Here is a 22885-nt window from a genome sequence, read left to right on the forward strand (position 1 = left end):
CATATGAAAAGAGAAAAGGGGCGTGCAGGGCATGGCGGCCTTTTGCGGTGCTTGGATGACCCCTAGTTCGCATTAAACACCTCCCCCCTCCTTTGGTGTGGGGCTCATGTTGGCCATGCCCCATCCCCTGAAGCATTCAAGCTGATTTCTTGCAGCAGCTGGGCACTGTAACAGCTCCAGAGCTGCTCTGTAAGGCAAGTAAAAGGGTGTGGGCCCTGCAGCACTACCTGTAGTTTGCATTGTGCATTGGAAGGCACAAAGTAAGCAGACGGGAGGAGAAGTCAGGATAGTGCACAAGGGTATAGAAGGGAGCGGCTGAAGAAAAGAGAAGTGGAAACAGACAGCAAACTAGGCTGGAGAGAGACCTGAGACAAAGAGATCTGAATTATACGAGAGCCGACCAGGGGAAACACAAATTATGCAGTCAAGTTTCCCACATTTGGGGAAATCGCAGGGGCAGCACACCCAGAGTGCAATGGGTGAGCCTTGCCCTGGGAGAAGCACCTTCATGATCATAGTATCTCACCTGGCAGGTAAGTAGGAGTTGGGCTAGAGCTGGGGAGGGTCTCTGCTCGGGCACCCCCCTGTCAAGTGAAGGAGATCCAACTGAGGCAGCACAAGGGAACTCTCAAAAGAAGAACAAGGCTCTGAAACAAAGAAATCTGACTTTTACCAGAGCTGACCAGAGGAAAACACAAACACAGTCCCCCACTACCACAAATAAAGCAGTCGAGTTTCCCACATTTGGGGAAATCACAGGGGTCAGCATACCCAGAATGCAATGAATGAACCTCACCCTGGGAGAATAATCTTCATGACCATGGTATCTCCTATGCAAAATAAGTATGATTTGGGATAGAGCTGGGGAGGTCCGCTGCTCAGGCACATCTCTGTCAAGTTAAGGAGATTCAACTGAGGCAGCACAAGGGAACTCTCATCTGGGGACAACAACTGCAGGGAGAACACATATTTTCAGATGAACATGGGAGGGCAGAAGGCTGCCTAATACTGAAGCACCCCCAAACAACAAACCAAATGCAACAACTAGTGCAAGCATTCCTGGGGGAAGGCCTGCCGCAGATGGATTTGCATATGGTGATGTCATCCAAGCAGTGGGTCAAAGTTGGCTTCAACCCTCGTCTGCATATGAAAACAGAAAAGGGGCGTGCAGGGCATGGTGGCCTTTTGCGGCGCTTGTCTGACCCCTAGTTTGCATTAAACACCTCCACCCTCCTTCGGTGTGGGGCTCATGTTGGCTATGCCCCAGCCCCTGAAGCATTCAAGCTGATTTCTTGCAGCAGCTTGGCACTGTAACAGCTCCAGAGCTGCTCTGTAAGGCAAGTAAAAGGGTGTGGGCCCTGCAGCACTACCTGTAGTTTGCATTGTGCATTGGAAGGCACAAAGTAAGCAGACGGGAGGAGAAGTCAGGATAGTGCACAAGGGTATAGAAGGGAGCGGCTGAAGAAAAGAGAAGTGGAAACAGACAGCAAACTAGGCTGGAGAGAGATCTGAGACAAAGAGATCTGAATTATACGAGAGCCGACCAGGGGAAACACAAATTATGCAGTCAAGTTTCCCACATTTGGGGAAATCGCAGGAGCAGCACACCCAGAGTACAATGGGTGAGCCTTGCCCTGGGAGAAGCACCTTCATGATCATAGTATCTCACCTGGCAGGTAAGTAGGAGTTGGGCTAGAGCTGGGGAGGGTCGCTGCTCGGGTACCCCCCTGTAAAGTGAAGGAGATCCAACTGAGGCAGCACAAGGGAACTCTCGAAAGAAGAACAAGGCTAAAGGAAAATCTGAGACAAAGAAATCTGACTTTTACCAGAGCTGACCAGAGGAAAGCACAAACACAGTCTCCCACTACCACAAATAATGCAGTCAAGTTTCCCACATTTGGGGAAATCACAGGGGTCAGCATACCCAAAATGCAATGAATGAACCTCACCCTGGGAGAAAAATCTTCATGACCATGGTATCTCCTATGCAAAATAAGTATGATTTGGAATAGGGCTGGGGAGGGCCGCTGCTCATGCACATCTCTGTCAAGTAAAGGAGATTCAACTGAGGCAGCACAAGGGAACTCTCATCTTGGGACAACAACTGCAGGGAGAACATATATTTTCAGATGAACATGGGAGGGCAGAAGGCTGCCTAATACTGAAGCACCCCCAAACAACAAACCAAATGCAACAACTAGTGCAAGCATTCCTGGGGGAAGGCCTGCCGCAGATGGATTTGCATATGGTGATGTCATCCAAGCAGTGGGTCAAAGTTGGCTTCAACCCTCGTCTGCATATGAAAACAGAAAAGGGGCGTGCAGGGCATGGTGGCCTTTTGCGGCGCTTGGCTGACCCCTAGTTTGCATTAAACACCTCCACCCTCCTTTGGTGTGGGGCTCATGTTGGCTATGCCCCAGCCCCTGAAGCATTCAAGCTGATTTCTTGCAGCAGCTGGGCACTGTAACAGCTCCAGAGCTGCTCTGTAAGGCAAGTAAAAGGGTGTGGGCCCTGCAGCACTACCTGTAGTTCGCATTGTGCGTTGGAAGGCACAAAGTAAGCAGACAGGAGGAGAAGTCAGGATAGTGCGCAAGGGCATAGAAGGGAGCGGCTCAAGAAAAGAGAAGTGGAAACAGACAGCAAACTAGGCTGGAGAGAGACCTGAGACAAAGAGATCTGAATTATACGAGAGCCGACCAGGGGAAACACAAATTATACAGTCAAGTTTCCCACATTTGGGGAAATCGCAGGAGCAGCACACCCAGAGTGCAATGGGTGAGCCTTGCCCTGAGAGAAGCACCTTCATGATCATAGTATCTCACCTGGCAGGTAAGTAGGAGTTGGGCTAGAGCTGGGGAGGGTCGCTGCTCGGGTACCCCCCTGTAAAGTGAAGGAGATCCAACTAAGGCAGCACAAGGGAACTCTCGAAAGAAGAACAAGGCTAGAGGAAAATCTGAGACAAAGAAATCTGACTTTTACCAGAGCTGACCAGAGGAAAGCACAAACACAGTCCCCCACTACCACAAATAATGCAGTTGAGTTTCCCACATTTGGGGAAATCACAGGGGTCAGCATACCCAAAATTCAATGAATGAACCTCACCCTGGGAGAAAAATCTTCATGACCATGGTATCTCCTATGCAAAATAAGTATGATTTGGAATAGGGATGGGGAGGGCCGCTGCTCATGCACATCTCTGTCAAGTAAAGGAGATTTAACTGAGGCAGCACAAGGGAACTCTCATCTGGGGACAACAACTGCAGGGAGAACACATATTTTCAGATGAACATGGGAGGGCAGAAGGCTGCCTAATACTGAAGCACCCCCAAACAACAAACCAAATGCAACAACTAGTGCAAGCATTCCTGGGGGAAGTTCTGCAGAAGACGGATTTGCATACGGTGATGTCATCCAAGCAGTGGGTCAAAGTTGGCTTCAACCCTCATCTGCATATGAAAAGAGAAAAGGGGCGTGCAGGGCATGGCGGCCTTTTGCGGTGCTTGGATGACCCCTAGTTCGCATTAAACACCTCCACCCTCCTTTGGTGTGGGGCTCATGTTGGCCATGCCCCATCCCCTGAAGCATTCAAGCTGATTTCTTGCAGCAGCTGGGCACTGTAACAGCTCCAGAGCTGCTCTGTAAGGCAAGTAAAAGGGTGTGGGCCCTGCAGCACTACCTGTAGTTTGCATTGTGCATTGGAAGGCACAAAGTAAGCAGACGGGAGGAGAAGTCAGGATAGTGCACAAGGGTATAGAAGGGAGCGGCTGAAGAAAAGAGAAGTGGAAACAGACAGCAAACTAGGCTGGAGAGAGACCTGAGACAAAGAGATCTGAATTATACGAGAGCCGACCAGGGGAAACACAAATTATGCAGTCAAGTTTCCCACATTTGGGGAAATCGCAGGGGCAGCACACCCAGAGTGCAATGGGTGAGCCTTGCCCTGGGAGAAGCACCTTCATGATCATAGTATCTCACCTGGCAGGTAAGTAGGAGTTGGGCTAGAGCTGGGGAGGGTCGCTGTTCGGGCACCCCCCTGTCAAGTGAAAGAGATCCAACTGAGGCAGCACAAGGGAACTCTCGAAAGAAGAACAAGGCTAAAGGAAGATCTGAGACAAAGAAATCTGACTTTTTCCAGAGCTGACCAGAGGAAAGCACAAACACAGTCCCCCACTACCACAAATAATGCAGTCGAGTTTCCCACATTTGGGGAAATCACAGGGGTCAGCATTCCCAGAATGCAATGAATGAACCTCACCTTGGGAAAACAATCTTCATGACCATGGTATCGCCTATGCAAAATAAGTATGATTTGGGATAGGGCTGGGGAGGGCCGCTGCTCAGGCACATCTCTGTCAAGTAAAGGAGATTCAACTGAGGCAGCACAAGGGAACTCTCATCTGGGGACAACAACTGCAGGGAGAACACATATTTTCAGATGAACATGTGAGGGCAGAAGGCTGCCTAATACTGAAGCACCCCCAAACAACAAACCAAATGCAACAACTAGTGCAAGCATTCCTGGGGGAAGGCCTGCAGCAGATGGATTTGCATATGGTGATGTCATCCAAGCAGTGGGTCAAAGTTGGCTTCAACCCTCGTCTGCATATGAAAAGAGAAAAGGGGCGTGCAGGGCATGACGGCCTTTTGCAGCGCTTGGATGACCCCTAGTTCGCATTACACACCTCCACCCTCCTTCGGTGTGGGGCTCATGTTGGCTATGCCCCAGCCCCTGAAGCATTCAAGCTGATTTCTTGCAGCAGCTGGGCACTGTAACTGCTCCAGAGCTACTCTGTAAGGCAAGTAAAAGGGTGTGGGCCCTGCAGCACTACCTGTAGTTCGCATTGTGCGTTGGAATGCACGAAGTAAGCAGACGGGAGAAGTCAGGATAGTGCGCAAGGGCATAGAAGGGAGCGGCTCAAGAAAAGAGAAGTGGAAACAGACAGCAAACTAGGCTGGAGAGAGACCTGAGACAAAGAGATCTGAATTATACGAGAGCCGACGAGGGGAAACACAAATTATGCAGTCAAGTTTCCCACATTTGGGGAAATCGCAGGAGCAGCACTCCCAGAGTGCAATGGTTGAGCCTTGCCCTGGGAGAAGCACCTTCATGATCATAGTATCTCACCTGGCAGGTAAGTAGGAGTTGGGCTAGAGCTGGGGAGGGTCGCTGCTCGGGTTCCCCCCTGTGAAGTGAAGGAGATCCAACTGAGGCAGCACCAGGGAACTCTCGAAAGAAGAACAAGGCTAGAGGAAGATCTGAGACAAAGAAATCTGACTTTTACCAGAGCTGACCAGAGGAAAGCACAAACACAGTCTCCCACTACCACAAATAATGCAGTCAAGTTTCCCACATTTGGGGAAATCACAGGGGTCAGCATACCCAAAATGCAATGAATGAACCTCACCCTGGGAGAAAAATCTACATGACCATGGTATCTCCTATGCAAAATAAGTATGATTTGGAATAGGGATGGGGAGGGCCGCTGCTCATGCACATCTCTGTCAAGTAAAGGAGATTTAACTGAGGCAGCACAAGGGAACTCTCATCTGGGGACAACAACTGCAGGGAGAACACATATTTTCAGATGAACATGGGAGGGCAGAAGGCTGCCTAATACTGAAGCACCCCCAAACAACAAACCAAATGCAACAACTAGTGCAAGCATTCCTGGGGGAAGTTCTGCAGAAGACGGATTTGCATACGGTGATGTCATCCAAGCAGTGGGTCAAAGTTGGCTTCAACCCTCATCTGCATATGAAAAGAGAAAAGGGGCGTGCAGGGCATGGCGGCCTTTTGCGGTGCTTGGATGACCCCTAGTTCGCATTAAACACCTCCACCCTCCTTTGGTGTGGGGCTCATGTTGGCCATGCCCCATCCCCTGAAGCATTCAAGCTGATTTCTTGCAGCAGCTGGGCACTGTAACAGCTCCAGAGCTGCTCTGTAAGGCAAGTAAAAGGGTGTGGGCCCTGCAGCACTACCTGTAGTTTGCATTGTGCATTGGAAGGCACAAAGAAAGCAGACGGGAGGAGAAGTCAGGATAGTGCACAAGGGTATAGAAGGGAGCGGCTGAAGAAAAGAGAAGTGGAAACAGACAGCAAACTAGGCTGGAGAGAGACCTGAGACAAAGAGATCTGAATTATACGAGAGCCGACCAGGGGAAACACAAATTATGCAGTCAAGTTTCCCACATTTGGGGAAATCGCAGGGGCAGCACACCCAGAGTGCAATGGGTGAGCCTTGCCCTGGGAGAAGCACCTTCATGATCATAGTATCTCACCTGGCAGGTAAGTAGGAGTTGGGCTAGAGCTGGGGAGGGTCGCTGTTCGGGCACCCCCCTGTCAAGTGAAAGAGATCCAACTGAGGCAGCACAAGGGAACTCTCGAAAGAAGAACAAGGCTAGAGGAAGATCTGAGACAAAGAAATCTGACTTTTTCCAGAGCTGACCAGAGGAAAGCACAAACACAGTCCCCCACTACCACAAATAATGCAGTCGAGTTTCCCACATTTGGGGAAATCACAGGGGTCAGCATACCCAGAATGCAATGAATGAACCTCACCTTGGGAAAACAATCTTCATGACCATGGTATCTCCTATGCAAAATAAGTATGATTTGGGATAGGGCTGGGGAGGGCCGCTGCTCAGGCACATCTCTGTCAAGTAAAGGAGATTCAACTGAGGCAGCACAAGGGAACTCTCATCTGGGGACAACAACTGCAGGGAGAACACATATTTTCAGATGAACATGTGAGGGCAGAAGGCTGCCTAATACTGAAGCACCCCCAAACAACAAACCAAATGCAACAACTAGTGCAAGCATTCCTGGGGGAAGGCCTGCAGCAGATGGATTTGCATATGGTGATGTCATCCAAGCAGTGGGTCAAAGTTGGCTTCAACCCTCGTCTGCATATGAAAAGAGAAAAGGGGCGTGCAGGGCATGACGGCCTTTTGCAGCGCTTGGATGACCCCTAGTTCGCATTACACACCTCCACCCTCCTTCGGTGTGGGGCTCATGTTGGCTATGCCCCAGCCCCTGAAGCATTCAAGCTGATTTCTTGCAGCAGCTGGGCACTGTAACTGCTCCAGAGCTACTCTGTAAGGCAAGTAAAAGGGTGTGGGCCCTGCAGCACTACCTGTAGTTCGCATTGTGCGTTGGAATGCACGAAGTAAGCAGACGGGAGAAGTCAGGATAGTGCGCAAGGACATAGAAGGGAGCGGCTCAAGAAAAGAGAAGTGGAAACAGACAGCAAACTAGGCTGGAGAGAGACCTGAGACAAAGAGATCTGAATTATACGAGAGCCGACGAGGGGAAACACAAATTATGCAGTCAAGTTTCCCACATTTGGGGAAATCGCAGGAGCAGCACACCCAGAGTGCAATGGTTGAGCCTTGCCCTGGGAGAAGCACCTTCATGATCATAGTATCTCACCTGGCAGGTAAGTAGGAGTTGGGCTAGAGCTGGGGAGGGTCGCTGCTCGGGTTCCCCCCTGTGAAGTGAAGGAGATCCAACTGAGGCAGCACCAGGGAACTCTCGAAAGAAGAACAAGGCTAGAGGAAGATCTGAGACAAAGAAATCTGACTTTTACCAGAGCTGACCAGAGGAAAGCACAAACACAGTCTCCCACTACCACAAATAATGCAGTCAAGTTTCCCACATTTGGGGAAATCACAGGGGTCAGCATACCCAAAATGCAATGAATGAACCTCACCCTGGGAGAAAAATCTTCATGACCATGGTATCTCCTATGCAAAATAAGTATGATTTGGAATAGGGCTGGGGAGGGCCGCTGCTCATGCACATCTCTGTCAAGTAAAGGAGATTCAACTGAGGCAGCACAAGGGAACTCTCATCTTGGGACAACAACTGCAGGGAGAACATATATTTTCAGATGAACATGGGAGGGCAGAAGACTGCCTAATACTGAAGCACCCCCAAACAACAAACCAAATGCAACAACTAGTGCAAGCATTCCTGGGGGAAGGCCTGCCGCAGATGGATTTGCATATGGTGATGTCATCCAAGCAGTGGGTCAAAGTTGGCTTCAACCCTCGTCTGCATATGAAAAGAGAAAAGGGGCGTGCAGGGCATGGTGGCCTTTTGCGGCGCTTGGCTGACCCCTAGTTTGCATTAAACACCTCCACCCTCCTTTGGTGTGGGGCTCATGTTGGCTATGCCCCAGCCCCTGAAGCATTCAAGCTGATTTCTTGCAGCAGCTGGGCACTGTAACAGCTCCAGAGCTGCTCTGTAAGGCAAGTAAAAGGGTGTGGGCCCTGCAGCACTACCTGTAGTTCGCATTGTGCGTTGGAAGGCACAAAGTAAGCAGACAGGAGGAGAAGTCAGGATAATGCGCAAGGGCATAGAAGGGAGCGGCTCAAGAAAAGAGAAGTGGAAACAGACAGCAAACTAGGCTGGAGAGAGACCTGAGACAAAGAGATCTGAATTATACGAGAGCCGACCAGGGGAAACACAAATTATACAGTCAAGTTTCCCACATTTGGGGAAATCGCAGGAGCAGCACACCCAGAGTGCAATGGGTGAGCCTTGCCCTGGGAGAAGCACCTTCATGATCATAGTATCTCACCTGGCAGGTAAGTAGGAGTTGGGCTAGAGCTGGGGAGGGTCGCTGTTCGGGCACCCCCCTGTCAAGTGAAAGAGATCCAACTGAGGCAGCACAAGGGAACTCTCGAAAGAAGAACAAGGCTAGAGGAAAATCTGAGACAAAGAAATCTGACTTTTACCAGAGCTGACCAGAGGAAAGCACAAACACAGTCCCCCACTACCACAAATAATGCAGTTGAGTTTCCCACATTTGGGGAAATCACAGGGGTCAGCATACCCAAAATGCAATGAATGAACCTCACCCTGGGAGAAAAATCTTCATGACCATGGTATCTCCTATGCAAAATAAGTATGATTTGGAATAGGGCTGGGGAGGGCCGCTGCTCATGCACATCTCTGTCAAGTAAAGGAGATTTAACTGAGGCAGCACAAGGGAACTCTCATCTGGGGACAAAAACTGCAGGGAGAACACATATTTTCAGATGAACATGGGAGGGCAGAAGGCTGCCTAATACTGAAGCACCCCCAAACAACAAACCAAATGCAACAACTAGTGCAAGCATTCCTGGGGGAAGTTCTGCAGAAGACGGATTTGCATACGGTGATGTCATCCAAGCAGTGGGCCAAAGTTGGCTTCAACCCTCATCTGCATATGAAAAGAGAAAAGGGGCGTGCAGGGCATGGCGGCCTTTTGCGGTGCTTGGATGACCCCTAGTTCGCATTAAACACCTCCACCCTCCATTGGTGTGGGGCTCATGTTGGCCATGCCCCATCCCCTGAAGCATTCAAGCTGATTTCTTGCAGCAGCTGGGCACTGTAACAGCTCCAGAGCTGCTCTGTAAGGCAAGTAAAAGGGTGTGGGCCCTGCAGCACTACCTGTAGTTTGCATTGTGCATTGGAAGGCACAAAGTAAGCAGACGGGAGGAGAAGTCAGGATAGTGCACAAGGGTATAGAAGGGAGCGGCTGAAGAAAAGAGAAGTGGAAACAGACAGCAAACTAGGCTGGAGAGAGACCTGAGACAAAGAGATCTGAATTATACGAGAGCCGACCAAGGGAAACACAAATTATGCAGTCAAGTTTCCCACATTTGGGGAAATCGCAGGGGCAGCACACCCAGAGGGCAATGGGTGAGCCTTGCCCTGGGAGAAGCACCTTCATGATCATAGTATCTCACCTGGCAGGTAAGTAGGAGTTGGGCTAGAGCTGGGGAGGGTCGCTGTTCGGGCACCCCCCTGTCAAGTGAAAGAGATCCAACTGAGGCAGCACAAGGGAACTCTCGAAAGAAGAACAAGGCTAGAGGAAGATCTGAGACAAAGAAATCTGACTTTTTCCAGAGCTGGCCAGAGGAAAGCACAAACACAGTCCCCCACTACCACAAATAATGCAGTCGAGTTTCCCACATTTGGGGAAATCACAGGGGTCAGCATACCCAGAATGCAATGAATGAACCTCACCCTGGGAGAACAATCTTCATGACCATGGTATCGCCTATGCAAAATAAGTATGATTTGGGATAGGGCTGGGGAGGGCCGCTGCTCAGGCACATCTCTGTCAAGTAAAGGAGATTCAACTGAGGCAGCACAAGGGAACTCTCATCTGGGGACAACAACTGCAGGGAGAACACATATTTTCAGATGAACATGTGAGGGCAGAAGGCTGCCTAATACTGAAGCACCCCCAAACAACAAACCAAATGCAACAACTAGTGCAAGCATTCCTGGGGGAAGGCCTGCAGCAGATGGATTTGCATATGGTGATGTCATCCAAGCAGTGGGTCAAAGTTGGCTTCAACCCTCGTCTGCATATGAAAAGAGAAAAGGGGCGTGCAGGGCATGGCGGCCTTTTGCAGCGCTTGGATGACCCCTAGTTTGCATTACACACCTCCTCCCTCCTTCGGTGTGGGGCTCATGTTGGCTATGCCCCAGCCCCTGAAGCATTCAAGCTGATTTCTTGCAGCAGCTGGGCACTGTAACTGCTCCAGAGCTACTCTGTAAGGCAAGTAAAAGGGTGTGGGCCCTGCAGCACTACCTGTAGTTCGCATTGTGCGTTGGAAGGCACGAAGTAAGCAGACGGGAGAAGTCAGGATAGTGCGCAAGGGCATAGAAGGGATCGGCTCAAGAAAAGAGAAGTGGAAACAGACAGCAAACTAGGCTGGAGAGAGACCTGAGACAAAGAGATCTGAATTATACGAGAGCCGACGAGGGGAAACACAAATTATGCAGTCAAGTTTCCCACATTTGGGGAAATCGCAGGAGCAGCACACCCAGAGTGCAATGGTTGAGCCTTGCCCTGGGAGAAGCACCTTCATCATCATAGTATCTCACCTGGCAGGTAAGTAGGAGTTGGGCTAGAGCTGGGGAGGGTCGCTGCTCGGGTTCCCCCCTGTGAAGTGAAGGAGATCCAACTGAAGCAGCACCAGTGAACTCTCGAAAGAAGAACAAGGCTAGAGGAAGATCTGAGACAAAGAAATCTGACTTTTACCAGAGCTGACCAGAGGAAAGCACAAACACAGTCCCCCACTACCACAAATAATGCAGTCGAGTTTCCCACATTTGGGAAAATCACAGGGGTCAGCATACCCAGAATGCAATGAATGAACCTCACCCTGGGAGAACAATCTTCATGACCATGGTATCTCCTATGCAAAATAAGTATGATTTGGGATAGGGCTGGTGAGGGCCGCTGCTCAGGCACATCTCTGTCAAGTAAAGGAGATTCAACTGAGGCAGCACAAGGGAACTCTCATCTGGGGACAACAACTGCAGGGAGACCACATCTTTTCAGATGAACATGGGAGGGCGGAAGGCTGCCTAATACTGAAGCACCATCAAATATCAAACCATGGCCCTCATTCCGAGTTGATCGCTCGCAAGGCGATTTTAGCAGAGTTACACACGCTAAGCCGCCGCCTACTGGGAGTGAATCTTAGCTTCTTAAAATTGCGACCGATGTATTCGCAATATTGCGATTACAAACTACTTAGCAGTTTCAGAGTAGCTTCAGACTTACTCGGCATCTGCGATCAGTTCTGTGCTTGTCGTTCCTGGTTTGACGTCACAAACACTCCCAGCGTTCGCCCAGACACTCCCCCGTTTCTCCGGCCACTCCTGCGTTTTTTCCGGAAACGGTAGCGTTTTTTCCCACACGCCCATAAAACGGCCTGTTTCCGCCCAGTAACACCCATTTCCTGTCAATCACATTACGATCGCCGGAGCGAAGAAAAAGCCGTGAGTAAAAATACTTTCTTCATTGTAAAATTACTTGGCGCAGTCGCAGTGCGAATATTGCGCATGCGTACTAAGCAGAATTTCACTGCGATGCGATGAATTTTACAGAGCGAACGACTCGGAATGAGGGCCCATATGCAACAACTAGTACAAGCACTCCTGGGGGAAGGTCTGCAGCAGACGGATTTGCATACGGTGATGTTATCCAAGCAGTGGGCCAAAGTTGACTGGAATCCTCATCTGCATATGAAAAGAGAAAAGGGGCATGCAGGGCATGGCGGCCTTTTGCAGTGCTTGGATGACCCCTAGTTCGCATTAAACACCCCCACCCTCCTTTGGTGTGGGGCTCATGTTGGCCATGCCCCATCCCCTGATGCATTCAAGCTGATTTCTTGCAGCAGCTGGGCACTGTAACAGCTCCAGAGCTGTTCTGTAAGGCAAGTAAAAGGGTGTGGGCCCTGCAGCACCACCTGTTGTTCGCATTGTGCGTTGGAAGGCACAAATTAAGCAGACGGGAGGAGAAGTCAGGATAGTGCGCAAGGGCATTATTTTCTCTTAGTCCGGGGGCAAGGCTTCAAAATGGGGTCTGCAACGGAGGAGACACAGGGGGCGTGGTCACAGCAGCTTTTCTCTACAGTCTGCACCAGCAGGAGCCTACACCATTTTTTATGATCACGCTGAACTGCAGTGCGACTGCAATTACAGCATGGTCAAGAAGGGAGGCGTCATGCTGGGTGGCCATGCCCTGTCACTGTGCAGGAGCCAGCACCGCTCACACACTAGTCCCCGGGTGCAGCCCCCAACCCCCGGGACACCCGGAGCAACAAAATGTAGATTCAGGCCACCAGGCCACGCCCCTACCTATGAAACCATGCCTCCTTTTTACCATTGCGCTGTTTATCTGCGCGCACTGCATTACAATCTCCCTCGCCACCTCTCTGGGTGTCACCAGTGATAGTGACACCTCTGCCATGCTTGTAGCAGCTGGTCCTAAGATCTACGCCTCAAGCCCTGAGTGTTTGCCCTTGTGACTTGTTGATCATCATAGCGAAGCAGATGCTTACAGAAAACTGCAGGGGCTTAGATTGAAAATAAAAAAAATTGATGGGTATAAGGTAGAGAGGAGCGGGTTCGGTTCTCCGAGAACCGAATTCCCCACGAACTCCACGTGGTTTACACTGGTCCGAGGCAGGCTCAGTTGTTCCCGCCTGACTCGGAAAACCTGAACAAGGGAAAATGTCATCATCCCGCTGTCAGATTCTCGTGAGATTCGGATTCCATATAAAGAGCTGCGCGTTGCTGCCATTTTTACTCGTGCATTGAAGAGAGAGCGGAGAGGACGTGGCTATGTTCTCTCAGTGGAAATCTCAATATCAGTGCTCAGTATCAGTGGTTACTTATTGCTGCTCAGTAATACTAGTAGTGTGTCTCTCCTGCTCAGTGTCAGTTCTCAGTAGTATCCTCATCAGTGCTCAGTATCACTGCTCATTGTCTTGTGCTGCATTGTGGTGCTCAGCATACTACAGTACATTACTAATAGTCCAGTGCTGCATCTTGCTGCTCAGTGTCAGTTCTAGTATCCTCATCAGTGCTCACTATCACTGCTCATTGCATTGTGGTGTTCTGTATACTACAGTAACATAGTAATATAGTATATATAGAGGAGCGGGTTCGGTTCTCCGAGAACCGAATTCCCGACGAACTCCACGTGGTTTACACTGGTCCGAGGCAGGCTCGGTTGTTCCCGCCTGACTCGGAAAACCTGAACAAGGGAAAATGTCATCATCCCGCTGTCGGATTCTCGCGAGATTCGGATTCCATATAAAGAGCTGCGCGTTGCCGCCATTTTTACTCGTGCATTGAAGAGAGAGCGGAGAGGACGTGGCTATGTTCTCTCAGTGGAAATCTCAATATCAGTGCTCAGTATCAGTGGTTACTTATTGCTGCTCAGTAATACTAGTAGTGTGTCTCTCCTGCTCAGTGTCAGTTCTCAGTAGTATCCTCATCAGTGCTCAGTATCACTGCTCATTGTCTTGTGCTGCATTGTGGTGCTCAGCATACTACAGTACATTACTAATAGTCCAGTGCTGCATCTTGCTGCTCAGTGTCAGTTCTAGTATCCTCATCAGTGCTCACTATCACTGCTCATTACATTGTGGTGTTCTGTATACTACAGTAACATAGTAATATAGTAACATATAGTAACATAGTTTTTGAGGTTGAATAGAGGCAAATTGCCCATCGTGTTCAACCTGTTTTAAGTTGTGATGATTCTACATACTTGCTGAATAATGTTTTATGACTAGTTAGCTACTATAACTCATGTTACCCCCGGATTAACCATGTTGATATTTTAAGTATTATAACCTTGGATAGCTTTTTCATTCAGAAATGTATCCATTCCTTTTTTAAATCCAATTACAGAGTCCGCCATTACCACCTTCCCTGGCAGGGAATTCCACATCCTGATTGCCCTAACAGTGAAGATCATAGTATCTCACCTGGCAGGTAAGTAGGAGTTGGGCTAGAGCTGTGGAGGATTGCTGCTCGGGCACCCCCTGTCAAGTGAAGGAGATCCAACTGAGGCAGCACAAGGGAACTCTCGAAAGAAGAACAAGGCTAGAGGAAGATCTGAGACAAAGAAATCTGACTTTTACCAGAGCTGACCAGAGGAAAGCACAAACACAGTCCCCCACTACCACAAATAATGCAGTCGAGTTTCCCACATTTGGGGAAATCACAGGGGTCAGCATACCCAGAGTGCAATGAATGAACCTCACCCTGGGAGAACAATCTTCATGACCATGGTATCTCCTATGCAAAATAAGTATGATTTGGGATAGGGCTGGGGAGGGCCGCTGCTCAGGCACATCTCTGTCAAGTAAAGGAGATTCAACTGAGGCAGCACAAGGGAACTCTCATCTGGGGACAACAACTGCAGGGAAAACACATATTTTCAGATGAACATGGGAGGGCAGAAGGCTGCCTAATACTGAAGCACCCCCAAACAACAAACCAAATGCAACTACTAGTGCAAGCATTCCTGGGGGAAGGCCTGCAGCAGACGGATTTGCATATGGTGATGTCATCCAAGCAGTGGGTCAAAGTTGGCTTCAACCCTCGTCTGCATATGAAAATAAAAAGGGGGTGTGCAGGGCATGGCGGCCTTTTGCGGCGCTTGGATGACCCCTAGTTCGCATTAAACACCTCCACCCTCCTTCGGTGTGGGGCTCATGTTGGCTATGCCCCAGCCCCTGAAGCATTCAAGCTGATTTCTTGCAGCAGCTGGGCACTGTAACAGCTCCAGAGCTGCTCTGTAAAGCAAGTAAAAGGGTGTGGGCCCTGCAGCACTACCTGTAGTTTGCATTGTGCGTTGGAAGGCACAAAGTAAGCAGACGGGGAAGTCAGGATAGTGCACAAGGGCATAGAAGGGAGCGGCTCAAGAAAAGAGAAGTGGAAACAGACAGCAAACTAGGCTGGAGAGAGACCTGAGACAAAGAGATCTGAATTATATGAGAGCCGACCAGGGGAAACACAAATTATGCAGTCAAGTTTCCCACATTTGGGGAAATCGCAGGGGCAGCACACCCAGAGTGCATTGGGTGAGCCTTGCCCTGGGAGAAGCACCTACATGATCATAGTATCTCACCTGGCAGGTAAGTAGGAGTTGGGCTAGAGCTGGGGAGGGTCGCTGCTCGGGCACCCCCCTGTCAAGTGAAGGAGATCCAACTGAGGCAGCACAAGGGAACTCTCGAAAGAAGAACAAGGCTAGAGGAAGATCTGAGACAAAGAAATCTGACTTTTACCAGAGCTGACCAGAGGAAAGCACAAACACAGTCCCCCACTACCACAAATAATGCAGTTGAGTTTCCCACTTTTGGGGAAATCACAGGGGTCAGCATACCCAGAATGCAATGAATGAACCTAACCCTGGGAGAACAATCTTCATGACCATGGTATCTCCTATGCAAAATAAGTATGATTTGGGATAGGGCTGGGGAGGGCCGCTGCTCAGGCACATCTCTGTCAAGTAAAGGAGATTCAACTGAGGCAGCACAAGGGAACTCTCATCTGGGGACAACAACTGCAGGGAGAACACATATTTTCAGATGAACATGGGAGGGCAGAAGGCTGCCTAATACTGAAGCACCCCCAAACAACAAACCAAATGCAACAACTAGTAAAAGCATTCCTGGGAGAAGGTCTGCAGAAGACGGATTTGCATACGGTGATGTCATCCAAGCAGTGGACCAAAGTTGGCTGGAACCCTCATCTGCATATGAAAAGAGAAAAGGGTTATGCAGGGCATGGCGGCCTTTTGCGGCGCTTGGATGACCCTTAGTTCGCATTAAACGCCCCCACCCTCCTTCGGTGTGGGGCTCATGTTGGCTATGCCCCAGCCCCTGAAGCATTCAAGCTGATTTCTTGCAGCAGCTGGGCACTGTAACAGCTCCAGAGCTGCTCTTTACGGCAAGTAAAAGGGTGTGGGCCCTGCAGCACTACCTGTAGTTTGCATTGTGCATTGGAAGGCACTTAAGAATAGAGAAGTGGAAACAGACAGCAAACTAGGCTGGAGAGAGACCTGAGACAAAGAGATCTGAATTATACGAGAGCCGACCAGGGGAAACACAAATTATGCAGTCAAGTTTCCCACATTTGGGGAAATCGCAGGAGCAGCACACCCAGAGTGCAATGGGTGAGCCTTGCCCTGGGAGAAGCACCTACGTGATCATAGTATCTCACCTGGCAGGTAAGTAGGAGTTGGGCTAGAGCTGGGGAGGGTCGCTGCTCGGGTACCCCCCTGTCAAGTGAAGGAGATCCAACTGAGGCAGCACAAGGGAATTCTCGAAAGAAGAACAAGGCTAGAGGAAGATCTGAGACAAAGAAATCTGACTTTTACCTGAGCTGACCAGAGGAAAACACAAACACAGTCCCCCACTACCACAAATAATGCTGTCGAGTTTCACACATTTGGGGAAATCACAGAGGTCAGCATACCCAGAATGCAATGAATGAACCTCACACTGGGAGAATAATCTTCATGACCATGGTATCTCCTATGCAAAATAAGTATGATTTGGGATAGGGCTGGGGAGGGCCGCTGCTCAGGCACATCTCTGTCAAGTAAAGGAGATTCAACTGAGGCAGCATAAGGGAACTCTCATCTGGGGACAACAACTGCAGGGAGAACACATATTTTCAGATGAACATGGGAGGGCAGAAGGCTGCCTAATACTGAAGCACCCCCAAACAACAAACCAAATGCAACAACTAGTGCAAGCATTCCTGGGGGAAGGCCTGCAGCAGATGGATTTGCATATGGTGATGTCATCCAAGCAGTGGGTCAAAGTTGGCTTCAACCCTCGTCTGCATATGAAAAGAGAAAAGGGGCGTGCAGGGCATGGCGGCCTTTTGCGGCGCTTGGATGACCCCTAGTTCGCATTAAACACCTCCACCCTCCTTTGGTGTGGGGCTCATGTTGGCTATGCCCCAGCCCCTGAAGCATTCAAGCTGATTTCTTGCAGTAGCTGGGCACTGTAACAGCTCCAGAGCTGCTCTGTACGGCAAGTAAAAGGGTGTGGGCCCTGCAGCACTACCTGTAGTTTGCATTGTGCATTGGAAGGCACAAAGTAAGCAGACGGGAGAAGTAAGGATAGTGCGCAAGGCCATAGAATGGAGCGGCTTAAGAAAAGAGAAGTGGAAACAGACAGCAAACTAGGCTGGAGAGAGACCTGAGACAAAGAGATCTGAATTATACGAGAGCCGACCAGGGGAAACACAAATTATGCAGTCAAGTTTCCCACATTTGGGGAAATCGCAGGGGCAGCATATCCAGAGTGCAATGGGTGAGCCTTGCCCTGGGAGAAGCACCTTCATGATTATAGTATCTCACCTGGCAGGTAAGTAGAAGTTGGGCTAGAGCTGGGGAGGGTCGCTGCTCGGGCACCCCCCTGTCAAGTGAAGGAGATCCAACTGAGGCAGCACAAGGGAACTCTCGAAAGAAGAAGAAGGCTAGAGGAAGAACTGAAACAAAGAAATCTGACTTTTACCAGAGCTGACCAGAGGAAAGCACAAACACAGTCCCCCACTACCACAAATAATGCAGTTGAGTTTCCCACATTTGGGGAAATCACAGGGGTCAGCATACCCAGAATGCAATGAATGAACCTCACCCTGGGAGAACAATCTTCAAGACCATGGTCTCTCCTATGCAAAATAAGTATGATTTGGGATAGGGCTGGGGAGGGCCGCTGCTCAGGCACATCTCTGTCAAGTAAAGGAGATTCAACTGAGGCAGCACAAGGGAACTCTCATCTGGGGACAACAACTGCAGGGAGAACACATATTTTCAGATGAACATGGGAGGGCAGAAGGCTGCCTAATACTGAAGCACCCCCAAACAACAAACCAAATGCAACAACTAGTGCAAGCATTCCTGGGGGAAGGCCTGCAGCAGATGGATTTGCATATGGTGATGCCATCCAAGCAGTGGGTCAAAGTTGGCTTCAACCCTCGTCTGCATATGAAAAGAGAAAAGGGGCGTGCAGGGCATGGCGGCCTTTTGCGGCGCTTGGATGACCCCTAGTTCACATTACACACCTCCACCCTCCTTCGGTGTGGGGCTCATGTTGGCTATGCCCCAGCCCCTGAAGCATTCAAGCTGATTTCTTGCAGCAGCTGGGCACTGTAACTGCTCCAGAGCTGCTCTGTAAGGCAAGTAAAAGGGTGTGGGCCCTGCAGCACTACCTGTAGTTTGCATTGTGCGTTGGAAGGCACGAAGTAAGCAGACGGGAGAAGTCAGGATAGTGCGCAAGGGCATAGAAGGGAGCGGCTCAAGAAAAGAGAAGTGGAAACAGACAGCAAACTAGGCTGGAGAGAGACCTGAGACAAAGAGATCTGAATTATACGAGAGCCGACCAAGGGAAACACAAATTATGCAGTCAAGTTTCCCACATTTGGGGAAATCACAGGGGCAGCACAACCAGAGTGCAATGGGTGAGCCTTGCCCTGGGAGAAGCACCTTCATGATCATAGTATCTCACCTGGCAGGTAAGTAGGAGTTGGGCTAGAGCTGGGGAGGGTCGCTGCTCGGGCACCCCCCTGTCAAGTGAAAGAGATCCAACTGAGGCAGCACAAGGGAACTCTCGAAAGAAGAACAAGGCTAGAGGAAGATCTGAGATAAAGAAATCTGATTTTTACCAGAGCTGACCAGAGGAAAGCACAAACACAGTCCCCCACTACCACAAATAATGCAGTCGAGTTTCCCACATTTGGGGAAATCACAGGGGTCAGCATACCCAGAATGCAATGAATGAACCTCACCCTGGGAGAACAATCTTCATGACCATGGTATCGCCTATGCAAAATAAGTATGATTTGGGATAGGGCTGGGGAGGGCCGCTGCTCAGGCACATCTCTGTCAAGTAAAGGAGATTCAACTGAGGCAGCACAAGGGAACTCTCATCTGGGGACAACAACTGCAGGGAGAACACATATTTTCAGATGAACATGGGAGGGCAGAAGGCTGCCTAATACTGAAGCACCCCCAAACAACAAACCAAATGCAACAACTAGTGCAAGCATTCCTGGGGGAAGGCCTGCAGCAGATGGATTTGCATATGGTGATGTCATCCAAACAGTGGGTCAAAGTTGGCTTCAACCCTCGTCTGCATATGAAAAGAGACAAGGGGCGTGCAGGGCATGGCGGCCTTTTGCGGCGCTTGGATGACCCCTAGTTCGCATTACACACCTCCACCCTCCTTCGGTGTGGGGCTCATGTTGGCTATTCCCCAGCCCCTGAAGCATTCAAGCTGATTTCTTGCAGCAGCTGGGCACTGTAACTGCTCCAGAGACGCTCTGTAAGGCAAGTAAAAGGGTGTGGGTCCTGCAGCACTACCTGTAGTTTGCATTGTGCGTTGGAAGGCACGAAGTAAGCAGACGGGAGAAGTCAGGATAGTGCGCAAGGGCATAGAAGGGAGCGGCTCAAGAAAAGAGAAGTAGAAACAGACAGCAAACTAGGCTGGAGAGAGACCTGAGACAAAGAGATCTGAATTATACGAGAGCCGACCAGGGGAAACACAAATTATGCAGTCAAGTTTCCCACATTTGGGGAAATCGCAGAAGCAGCACACCCAGAGTGCAATGGGTGAGCCTTGCCCTGGGAGAAGCACCTTCATGATTATAGTATCTCACCTGGCAGGTAAGTAGGAGTTGGGCTAGAGCTGGGGAGGGTCGCTGCTCGAGCATCCCCCTGTCAAGTAAAGGAGATTCAACTGAGGCAGCACAAGGGAACTCTCATCTGGGGACAACAACTGCAGGGAGAACACATATTTTCAGATAAAAATCTTGGTCATGCTCTGGTTTCTCTTCAGAACGAACAAATCTTTCGCCTTTTACTAAAGATTTCCGTGGAGAGGAGCAAAACCGAGTTTTATCTCAATTTTTGCATGCCCCATGTTTTTGGGGTTTCTTTTATCGGTTTAAAGATAGAATGAGTGTGCTTTAATGTAAGCTCATTTGCATAGAAATGACAGTAAATGTTTGTTTCTTTTCAAACAGAACTTTCTTGACCATGCTACTTGCTTGAAAGATCTGGGAGCACATGGAATACAGTACAAACCATGCTTATAGCAAGGAGAAGACAGGTGAGAAATCTGCTTTCTTTCAAATTGGGCGCTCACTTTGATCTGAATGAGGACTGCTGGCACGGCACTCAGGCGACAGGTGGAATCTTGGTCATGCTCTGGTTTCTCTTCAGAACGAACAAATCTTTCGCCTTTTACTAAAGATTTCCGTGGAGAGGAGCAAAACTGAGTTTTATCTCAATTTTTGCATGCCCCATATTATTGGGGTTTCTTTTATCGGATTAAAGACAGAACGAGTGTGCTTTCTTGTTAGCTTTAATGTTAGTTTATTTGCATAACAATGACAATAAATGTCTGTTTCTTTTCAAGCAGAACTTTCTTGACCATACTAATTGCTTGAAAGATCTGGGAGCACATGGAAAAGAGTACAAACCATGCTTATAGCAATGGGAAGCCTGGTGAGAAATCTGCTTTCTTTCTTTCAAATTGGGTGCTCACTTTGAGCTGAATGAGGACTGCTGGCATGGCACTCAGGCGACAGGTGGAATCTTGGTCATGCTCTGGTTTCTCTTCAGAACGAACAAATCTTTTGCCTTTTACTAAAGATTTCCGTGGAGAGGAGCAAAACTGAGTTTTATCTCAATTTTTGCATGCCCCGTCTTATTGGGGTTTCTTTTATCAGTTTAAAGATAGAACGAGTGTGCTTTAATGTAAGCTCATTTGCGTAGAAATGACAGTAAATGTTTGTTTCTTTTCAAACAGAACTTTCTTGACTATACTAATTGCTTGAAAGATCTGGGAGCACATGGAAAAGAGTACAAACCATGTTTATAGCAAGGGGAAGCCTGGTGAGAAATCTGCTTTCTTTCTTTCAAATTGGGTGCTCACTTTGAGCTGAATGAGGACTGCTGGCATGGCACTCAGGCGACAGGTAGAATCTTGGTCATGCTGTGGTTTCTCTTCAGAACGAACAAATCTTTCGCCTTTTACTAAAGATTTCCGTGGAGAGGAGCAAAACTGAGTTTTATCTCAATTTTTGCATGCCCCATCTTATTGGGGTTTTATTTTATTGGTTTAAAGATAGAACGAGTGTGCTTTAATGTAAGCTCATTTGCATAGAAATGACAGTAAATGTTTGTTTCTTTTCAAACAGAACTTTCTTGACCACACTAATTGTTTGAAAGATCTGGGAGCACATGGAAAAGAGTACAAACCATGTTTATAGCAAGGGGAAGCCTGGTGAGAAATCTGCTTTCTTTCATTCAAATTGGGTGCTCACTTTGAGCTGAATGAGAACTGCTGGCATGGCACTCAGGCGACAGGTGGAATCTTGGTCATGCTCTGGTTTCTCTTCAGAACTAACAAATATTTCGCCTTTTATTAAAGATTTCCGTGGAGAGGAGCAAAACTGAGTTTTATCTCAATTTTTGCATGCCCCATATTATTGGGGTTTCTTTTATCAGTTTAAAGACAGAACGAGTGTGCTTTCTTGTTAGCTTTAATGTAAGTTTATTTGCATAACAATGACAGTAAATGTTTGTTTCTTTTCAAACAGAACTTTCTTGACCATGCTACTTGCTTGAAAGATCTGGGAGCACATGGAAAACAGTACAAACCATGCAGTATCACAAGAGCCTTTATTTGATCTTTCATGAAGATAGAGCAGAATTGAGGACACGTCAATAATTTCTGCCGAAGGTGGTTCATCTTTCCACATGGTGCCTTTGGCCACTGACACCTTCGTTGAGTCAAAGTCTCTGGCTGTGGTCAGAACTTTGAAAATTTATGTCACCAGAACGGTTCAGATTAGGAAAACAGAGGCTCTGTTTGTCCTGTATGCTCCCAACATGATTGGGTGTCCTGCTTCCATGCAGACCATTATGCGCTGGATCTGTGGTAAGATTCAGCATGCTCATTCCACGGCAGGATTGCCGTTACTGAATTAGGTGAAGACCCATTCTACTAGAAAGGTGGGTTCATCCTGGGCAGCTGGTCGGGGAGTCTCGGCATTGCAACTTTGCCGAGCAGCTATTTAGTAAACACTTTTGCTAAGTTTTACAAGTTTGATACCTTGGCTGATGATAACCTCAAGTTGGGTCATTCGGTGCTGCAGAGTCGTACGCACTCTACCACCCGTTCAAGAGCTTTGGTATAACCCCATGGTTCTTAATGTGACCCCAGCATCCTCTAGGTCGTATGAGAAAATAGGATTTTAATACCTACCGGTAAATCCTTTTCTCTTAGTACGTAGAGGATGCTGGGCACCCGTCCCAGTCCATACTGTGTCTGCAGTTATTACTTGTGGTTATACACATGTTGTGTTACGGTTCTGGTCAGCTTTTTGCTGCAATTGTTCATGCCGTTGGCTTGTGTTCTGTTGAATGCCACGTTCTGCGGCATGCTTAAGGTGTGAGCTGGTAAGATGCTCACCTTAGTTTAACAATAAATCCTTTCCTCGAAATGTCCGTCTCCCTGGGCACAGTTCCTATAACTGGAGTCTGGAGGAGGGGCAT

General features: G+C 48.9%; 31 non-coding genes and 4 pseudogenes across 31 annotated transcripts; 5 read left to right on the forward strand and 30 right to left on the reverse strand.

The window, feature by feature from the left end:
• Nucleotides 1–378: 378 nt before the first annotated feature.
• LOC135008141 (U1 spliceosomal RNA) lies at nt 379–541 on the reverse strand. The gene has a single exon (XR_010207957.1). It is a non-coding gene; the product is annotated as a U1 spliceosomal RNA (small nuclear RNA).
• Nucleotides 542–683: 142 nt separating this feature from the next.
• LOC135008042 (U1 spliceosomal RNA) lies at nt 684–847 on the reverse strand. Its single transcript, XR_010207861.1, has one exon. It is a non-coding gene; the product is annotated as a U1 spliceosomal RNA (small nuclear RNA).
• Nucleotides 848–1521: 674 nt separating this feature from the next.
• LOC135008222 (U1 spliceosomal RNA) lies at nt 1522–1684 on the reverse strand. The gene has a single exon (XR_010208033.1). It is a non-coding gene; the product is annotated as a U1 spliceosomal RNA (small nuclear RNA).
• Nucleotides 1685–1836: 152 nt separating this feature from the next.
• On the reverse strand, nt 1837–2000 carry LOC135008066 (U1 spliceosomal RNA). The gene has a single exon (XR_010207884.1). It is a non-coding gene; the product is annotated as a U1 spliceosomal RNA (small nuclear RNA).
• Nucleotides 2001–2674: 674 nt separating this feature from the next.
• On the reverse strand, nt 2675–2837 carry LOC135008131 (U1 spliceosomal RNA). Its single transcript, XR_010207947.1, has one exon. It is a non-coding gene; the product is annotated as a U1 spliceosomal RNA (small nuclear RNA).
• A 152-nt stretch (nt 2838–2989) lies between these two features.
• LOC135008006 (U1 spliceosomal RNA) lies at nt 2990–3153 on the reverse strand. Its single transcript, XR_010207826.1, has one exon. It is a non-coding gene; the product is annotated as a U1 spliceosomal RNA (small nuclear RNA).
• Nucleotides 3154–3827: 674 nt separating this feature from the next.
• Nucleotides 3828–3990, reverse strand: LOC135008142 (U1 spliceosomal RNA). The gene has a single exon (XR_010207958.1). It is a non-coding gene; the product is annotated as a U1 spliceosomal RNA (small nuclear RNA).
• Nucleotides 3991–4142: 152 nt separating this feature from the next.
• Nucleotides 4143–4306, reverse strand: LOC135008089 (U1 spliceosomal RNA). Its single transcript, XR_010207906.1, has one exon. It is a non-coding gene; the product is annotated as a U1 spliceosomal RNA (small nuclear RNA).
• A 698-nt stretch (nt 4307–5004) lies between these two features.
• LOC135008332 (U1 spliceosomal RNA) lies at nt 5005–5140 on the reverse strand (annotated as a pseudogene).
• Nucleotides 5141–5292: 152 nt separating this feature from the next.
• On the reverse strand, nt 5293–5456 carry LOC135008100 (U1 spliceosomal RNA). Its single transcript, XR_010207917.1, has one exon. It is a non-coding gene; the product is annotated as a U1 spliceosomal RNA (small nuclear RNA).
• Nucleotides 5457–6130: 674 nt separating this feature from the next.
• LOC135008144 (U1 spliceosomal RNA) lies at nt 6131–6293 on the reverse strand. Its single transcript, XR_010207960.1, has one exon. It is a non-coding gene; the product is annotated as a U1 spliceosomal RNA (small nuclear RNA).
• Nucleotides 6294–6445: 152 nt separating this feature from the next.
• On the reverse strand, nt 6446–6609 carry LOC135008024 (U1 spliceosomal RNA). Its single transcript, XR_010207843.1, has one exon. It is a non-coding gene; the product is annotated as a U1 spliceosomal RNA (small nuclear RNA).
• A 698-nt stretch (nt 6610–7307) lies between these two features.
• LOC135008279 (U1 spliceosomal RNA) lies at nt 7308–7443 on the reverse strand (annotated as a pseudogene).
• A 152-nt stretch (nt 7444–7595) lies between these two features.
• On the reverse strand, nt 7596–7759 carry LOC135008067 (U1 spliceosomal RNA). The gene has a single exon (XR_010207885.1). It is a non-coding gene; the product is annotated as a U1 spliceosomal RNA (small nuclear RNA).
• Nucleotides 7760–8433: 674 nt separating this feature from the next.
• LOC135008178 (U1 spliceosomal RNA) lies at nt 8434–8596 on the reverse strand. Its single transcript, XR_010207994.1, has one exon. It is a non-coding gene; the product is annotated as a U1 spliceosomal RNA (small nuclear RNA).
• A 152-nt stretch (nt 8597–8748) lies between these two features.
• LOC135007932 (U1 spliceosomal RNA) lies at nt 8749–8912 on the reverse strand. Its single transcript, XR_010207754.1, has one exon. It is a non-coding gene; the product is annotated as a U1 spliceosomal RNA (small nuclear RNA).
• Nucleotides 8913–9586: 674 nt separating this feature from the next.
• Nucleotides 9587–9749, reverse strand: LOC135008298 (U1 spliceosomal RNA). The gene has a single exon (XR_010208087.1). It is a non-coding gene; the product is annotated as a U1 spliceosomal RNA (small nuclear RNA).
• A 152-nt stretch (nt 9750–9901) lies between these two features.
• LOC135007996 (U1 spliceosomal RNA) lies at nt 9902–10065 on the reverse strand. Its single transcript, XR_010207815.1, has one exon. It is a non-coding gene; the product is annotated as a U1 spliceosomal RNA (small nuclear RNA).
• Nucleotides 10066–10763: 698 nt separating this feature from the next.
• On the reverse strand, nt 10764–10899 carry LOC135008339 (U1 spliceosomal RNA; annotated as a pseudogene).
• Nucleotides 10900–11051: 152 nt separating this feature from the next.
• Nucleotides 11052–11215, reverse strand: LOC135008272 (U1 spliceosomal RNA). The gene has a single exon (XR_010208078.1). It is a non-coding gene; the product is annotated as a U1 spliceosomal RNA (small nuclear RNA).
• Nucleotides 11216–14454: 3239 nt separating this feature from the next.
• On the reverse strand, nt 14455–14618 carry LOC135008278 (U1 spliceosomal RNA). The gene has a single exon (XR_010208081.1). It is a non-coding gene; the product is annotated as a U1 spliceosomal RNA (small nuclear RNA).
• A 691-nt stretch (nt 14619–15309) lies between these two features.
• On the reverse strand, nt 15310–15451 carry LOC135008334 (U1 spliceosomal RNA; annotated as a pseudogene).
• A 152-nt stretch (nt 15452–15603) lies between these two features.
• LOC135007944 (U1 spliceosomal RNA) lies at nt 15604–15767 on the reverse strand. The gene has a single exon (XR_010207765.1). It is a non-coding gene; the product is annotated as a U1 spliceosomal RNA (small nuclear RNA).
• Nucleotides 15768–16382: 615 nt separating this feature from the next.
• LOC135008245 (U1 spliceosomal RNA) lies at nt 16383–16545 on the reverse strand. Its single transcript, XR_010208055.1, has one exon. It is a non-coding gene; the product is annotated as a U1 spliceosomal RNA (small nuclear RNA).
• Nucleotides 16546–16697: 152 nt separating this feature from the next.
• On the reverse strand, nt 16698–16861 carry LOC135008126 (U1 spliceosomal RNA). The gene has a single exon (XR_010207942.1). It is a non-coding gene; the product is annotated as a U1 spliceosomal RNA (small nuclear RNA).
• A 671-nt stretch (nt 16862–17532) lies between these two features.
• On the reverse strand, nt 17533–17695 carry LOC135008337 (U1 spliceosomal RNA). The gene has a single exon (XR_010208112.1). It is a non-coding gene; the product is annotated as a U1 spliceosomal RNA (small nuclear RNA).
• A 152-nt stretch (nt 17696–17847) lies between these two features.
• Nucleotides 17848–18011, reverse strand: LOC135007951 (U1 spliceosomal RNA). Its single transcript, XR_010207772.1, has one exon. It is a non-coding gene; the product is annotated as a U1 spliceosomal RNA (small nuclear RNA).
• A 671-nt stretch (nt 18012–18682) lies between these two features.
• On the reverse strand, nt 18683–18845 carry LOC135008311 (U1 spliceosomal RNA). Its single transcript, XR_010208093.1, has one exon. It is a non-coding gene; the product is annotated as a U1 spliceosomal RNA (small nuclear RNA).
• Nucleotides 18846–18997: 152 nt separating this feature from the next.
• On the reverse strand, nt 18998–19161 carry LOC135007997 (U1 spliceosomal RNA). Its single transcript, XR_010207816.1, has one exon. It is a non-coding gene; the product is annotated as a U1 spliceosomal RNA (small nuclear RNA).
• A 671-nt stretch (nt 19162–19832) lies between these two features.
• On the reverse strand, nt 19833–19995 carry LOC135008309 (U1 spliceosomal RNA). Its single transcript, XR_010208091.1, has one exon. It is a non-coding gene; the product is annotated as a U1 spliceosomal RNA (small nuclear RNA).
• Nucleotides 19996–20139: 144 nt separating this feature from the next.
• LOC135008384 (U5 spliceosomal RNA) lies at nt 20140–20255 on the forward strand. The gene has a single exon (XR_010208142.1). It is a non-coding gene; the product is annotated as a U5 spliceosomal RNA (small nuclear RNA).
• Nucleotides 20256–20525: 270 nt separating this feature from the next.
• Nucleotides 20526–20641, forward strand: LOC135008376 (U5 spliceosomal RNA). The gene has a single exon (XR_010208134.1). It is a non-coding gene; the product is annotated as a U5 spliceosomal RNA (small nuclear RNA).
• Nucleotides 20642–20927: 286 nt separating this feature from the next.
• Nucleotides 20928–21043, forward strand: LOC135008383 (U5 spliceosomal RNA). The gene has a single exon (XR_010208141.1). It is a non-coding gene; the product is annotated as a U5 spliceosomal RNA (small nuclear RNA).
• A 274-nt stretch (nt 21044–21317) lies between these two features.
• On the forward strand, nt 21318–21433 carry LOC135008390 (U5 spliceosomal RNA). The gene has a single exon (XR_010208148.1). It is a non-coding gene; the product is annotated as a U5 spliceosomal RNA (small nuclear RNA).
• Nucleotides 21434–21708: 275 nt separating this feature from the next.
• On the forward strand, nt 21709–21824 carry LOC135008405 (U5 spliceosomal RNA). Its single transcript, XR_010208163.1, has one exon. It is a non-coding gene; the product is annotated as a U5 spliceosomal RNA (small nuclear RNA).
• The last annotated feature ends 1061 nt before the right edge of the window (nt 21825–22885 follow it).

The sequence above is a fragment of the Pseudophryne corroboree genome, unplaced genomic scaffold (assembly GCF_028390025.1).
Source record: "Pseudophryne corroboree isolate aPseCor3 unplaced genomic scaffold, aPseCor3.hap2 scaffold_222, whole genome shotgun sequence".
Lineage (NCBI taxonomy): Eukaryota > Metazoa > Chordata > Amphibia > Anura > Myobatrachidae > Pseudophryne > Pseudophryne corroboree.